The sequence below is a fragment of the Lathyrus oleraceus genome, chromosome 3 (genome assembly GCF_024323335.1).
Source record: "Lathyrus oleraceus cultivar Zhongwan6 chromosome 3, CAAS_Psat_ZW6_1.0, whole genome shotgun sequence".
Lineage (NCBI taxonomy): Eukaryota > Viridiplantae > Streptophyta > Magnoliopsida > Fabales > Fabaceae > Lathyrus > Lathyrus oleraceus.
The window spans coordinates 110980577-110985609 of record NC_066581.1 but is presented as its reverse complement, the minus strand read 5'-3'; positions in this window follow the sequence as shown (position 1 = coordinate 110985609).

Here is a 5033-nt window from a genome sequence, read left to right as displayed (position 1 = left end):
TGCATCTCAATTCATAAGATCAACATCAACCATCAAGACTAGAAGCTTGAACCTGAAATGCAAAACTCAAAAGATAAGTACAAACCACTAGCACCAAGGCTAGGGTCAAAGACAAAGCAAAAAAGTCAAAACAGCAACCAATATTCAACATGAAGCTCATTTAAACAAGTGAGAACATGTCCTAAAAAGGACCAAGTTTAAAACATCAAGTAAAGTCATTACATGAGCAAGATATGGCAAAGGCAATTACAAAGCTCACAATTGGTCATCAAGAATGAAAATTCCATATTAAAACAGAAATGAATCAAACAATTCTGGAAATTTTTATGTGCTATCAACAGGTTAAACACAATCATCATGCCAAAAATTGTAATCAACAGAGCTCAATTGATATGGCAATGAAAATGCACAAGTATGACATCAAATTGTGTGACACACATTGTCACACCATACAATCATGTGTCTAAAACAGAGATGAAAAATGCTAAAAATACACAATCAAGCCTCAAAAATCATGCAACATGTTAGGAATCAGCATACCAAGTTTCAAATCAATTGGCCAATGTATGAGCATTTCACAATAGAGTGAATGAAGCATGTCACATTTGCATAAAGGACATTCAAATGAACAAATAGCAAAAGATTGGAAGAGATTTGGATTAATTTTCAATTTGTTATGAATTTTACAAGTTGCATGAAAATATTATGAATAATGAAATAATGCACATGATAATTGGAGGGAAATAGAAAAGGTGAGGTTAATTTGAAAAAGTGCCAGAGGCTGGAATCAAAGTGAGTACGGCGCGTACCAAAACGACGTCGTTTCACTTAAGGGAATTAAAATGAAAAAAAGAAGAAGCGCGCAGGATCGAACACGGGATGTAAATGTCAAAGGCGCTTCTACAGTAACATGAACATGCTGAACCAGAAGAAATCCTAGGCGGTGGTTTGCGCGGCCAGGCACGGTGGTTTCCACCGTCTTCTTCATGAAGACGGTGGTGCTACAGTAATCATCATCAATTTTTTTTCCAGATTTGCACAAAATATATATCATTTGAAAGGTTATAACACGTAGATCATGAATCCAGCAATATTTCGGCCTAAAAGTCTATGGATCATGCAAATCGAACACAAACATCTTTAACATACAAAATTTCAAATCAACATAACTTAGTCAAATCTCAACCAATTTTCATGAATTTTATATCAGAATTTCCAGCATGAAAGGATCTACCTAAACATGTACATAAAATGAAGAAAGGTGATGATCGAATTGTAACCTCTTGAAGAGTAGAATGATGAAATCGAGCGATTCAAGTGCCAAAAGTGTTCAGATCTAATCCTGAGATGATGTTATGAAGCTTGATGTAGAAATTGAAGCTTGAAACAAACTGGATCTTGATTAATTTGCCACTTCCATCTTCATGTTCTTGAGCTTCATGTGCTTGATTCTGGCTCGAATTCTTCAATCAAGAGCTTGATCTGCACTCAATTACACTCCATAATCCAGAATATGCAAGAAAAATGCTATGTTATGTGGAGAATTTTCAAGTTTGAGATGAGAGAAAATTTTGGAGGGAACTTGAATCTAGATCTAGAATGAGCAAAAACTGTGAAATTCTGTTATGATTAGCCTTTTATATGTTATGTCAATCACATTGCTAATGATGCTTAGGCTTGGCTAATGAAAATTTAATGCAAAATAAGGTGTTATGCACAATTGGAAATTTCACCCTATGCATGGCCATTATGAACGTGAACAGTAGCATGCATGGTGTATTTTCACTTAAAATGATCTCCTGAACATGATGGAATGGCTAGAAAACTCACATGATCAACCAAATTTAAATTCATGATTTTCCCTCCAAAATGCATGTGAATGAGTACATGATTATGTGAACCTTTTTCATGCAATTCAATGATGGATTTGGAAAATATGAGTCATAAGGAGCATAATGCAAAAAGAGGCACTCATTTTGGAGCTTTGGTTCAAAAGTTATGGCTTGTTGAAGTTTCATGCACACTTGATGATCATTTGAGAATGACTCCTCAACCATTCATCAGATGCTCATGATATTGGACTTTTTGGAAATGGGAGAGAAAGATCTTCAACTTTCATGTTGGACAAAATTTTATTTGAATCTTCTTTGATGTTGGAAAGTCAAGTTGAAGATGGTCCAAAAACTTGCTATTTTTGGAAACTTTCAATTACAAGTCACTTTCCATTTTGGGAAAATTTTGATCTGGCTTCAAATTCTTCAAGGTATATATTTATATTGACAAGTGAACCTCTTTAGGACATGAATGAGATGTCTCAAACCATTTCTCCACCTCCAAGCCCTCAGTTGACTTTCAGTTGACTTTTATGGGCCCTAGATGACTCGAACATGCACTGTGGACTTTGAGCCTCTACCACCTGAGGAAATGGCTCAGAAATGAACCCCTAGATCCAATAAGCTCTCCACATAACCATGTGATCTCCATCTCAATAGAATACCTCACCTCCTTGAAAATCCCTAGTTGGAATAGAAGTCATTGATTAGGGTTGACCAGAGGTCAAAACCCTAATCCAAAGGAACTTGAGCAAGCACAAAGAAACCCTGAATGATGATAGAACCATGATGATGGTGACATATCCTTTCCAACAAGATAACTCTCAACCTTTGAAGAATTAGGAAAACCCTGATTGAAGTGCACACCCTCAGGTAGTTGGTAATCAGTCCATAGAAACCCTCAAGCTTGAATCATACAGCCTCTCATCTCTGACAAGACCTTAGAGGATGACTTGTTTATTTTCACATGATATGCAATATGCAATGACTAATGCCCTAAATATGAAATGCAATATGCTAAGTTAGTCCCAAGAAGAGGAGAGCAAATTTTGAGGTGTTACACCCCCCTTCTAGATCCGTGCCATAGTCTAACAACCTTGAATTCCACCTTTGGTAGTCATATGAGCACCAACCAGAGATTCATCTATGTGTAACATGTCTGCTATCTCTTGAGAAGTAGGAATACTCTCCAAGCCACTGAACGGCAACTGGTCCAGAATAGGTATACCCACAAGATAGGCATACTCCTCAAGTGTAGGCAAAAGCTGGAAATCAGGAAACGTGAAGCAACGATACAAAGGATCATAAAACTGCACCAATACACTCATCAACCCTTCATCCACCTGAGTAGTCAGAAGAGGAAGAAGCTTCCCAAAATGAGCCTTGAAACCCAAGGGATCTAGTACATAGGATGTCAGATTCCTTAACTCTTTCAAATCTGGTTGTCTGAAACTGTACTTCTTTGTGTTTCTCCTTTGTCTTTCCATGTCTGAAAATTTGCAAATAAACCCCTTTAAGTTCCTTGAAAATTTTCTTTATTATTGATGATATAGATGCAAATGGGTGCATGAATGCAACAATCACACTCAAGGATCAAGCAAAGCACACCAAACAAAGGTCATGGGATGGATCATGTCATCCTTAATATCAATCATCCATTTTGGTGGATCATGGTTTACACCTTATCAACACCCAAGTTCCATTGATATTAGGGATACATGAACGGATCAACCACGAATCAAGGGTTTGTTGCAAGTCACGAGCATGGAGTCTCGGTTAAGAACCACCCAAAGGGAGTGTACTAGGGTTTAAACCTGCCAAACATGTTCTACAAGAGGTTCCCATAGTCATCATCCCATCTTTCGGATATTATCGGAGAAACGAATACTCGTATTCCAAAAATATTCTCAAGAGAGACTCTTATGAGTGTAGTATCGCGTAACAATCGTATCAAATCTTACACTTGAACGACTTTCACACTACATCCTAAGAATAGGCCAAGATGGGCTTGGTAAACTAAGGTCTTTGGCTTCTAAGGTCTATATTGAAAAGAGTAATGTCTAACCACAACTTACTTGTGTGACATTATTGATCCCAACATGACCTCCACCAAGTGAATGGACTTGCAAGTCAACTTGCTAAGGAATAACTCCACACAAGTCAACAAGACTACGCCATTCTCGTATCCTAAGTGCACTCGAGTTCGGGTATAGAACTCATCTCACAAAGATCACCAAGCATACAAAGAATTAACATTCAAGCAATTCAAACATTACATACAATACAGTAATCCCAAATAGCACAAAAATATGTCACAAAACAAATATACAATACAATACAACAAATTTGAAAGGTAGGCAAAACCCACTAGGTATTTTCTTCCCCAGCAGAGTCGCCACTTTTCTGTAGCGGGGTATTCGTTACCATTAGAGATATTGACTAAATCCAAGGTAAATCATACAAGTCGAGTCGCCACCGCACTTCTATTTATCCAAAGGAATGGTTAGAAAGCGAACAAAAATCTAAAAGTTTTAACAAAAACTAGTAAAAGAAACAGAGATCTGGGTAAGGGGGTTGGTTATGCAATGGGAAGGTGTTAGGCACCCAAAACATCCTAGGTACTCCTAGGGAGCCCTTTTCATACTTGTTCTAAAGGTTGTTGTTTTGTGGAAATTTGTTTTGTGCAAACATGATGGAAGAGATGAGAAAAGAATATACAACTTATTTACATTTTGTGTTTGAATGGATGAACCCATTGCCTACGTACCATCTTTAAAAAGATTAGGATCAAAACCTCGTAGTTCGGGGTAAAAATTCAAAATGAGTTGGTGAATTGATTGGTCCAAAAGCCTTAAGGTCTTTTGTTATCAAAGGGAGAAAACTCAACCAAACCACAAATCCACCATGTGAGGATAGCTTCAACATGCTAGTGAGGGGTTAACCCTATAATAAGCATGGAAGACTCATTGTCCATTACTAAGGATATAGGTGAGTATTCCATCTACCACAAGGATAACTCAAACCTAATAGCTAAAGGTTATGAAAATTTTGATTAAGGAAGTGGCCATTGGAACCACAAAAGGCATTTGAATGGGTTATATTTACCAATTAGAAGTATATACAAAAGTGGTCAAAGTTGACTTAAAGATTCAATTCAAGAATAAGTATTATGAAAAGAAAGTTTGGAAATCAAAAGCATAA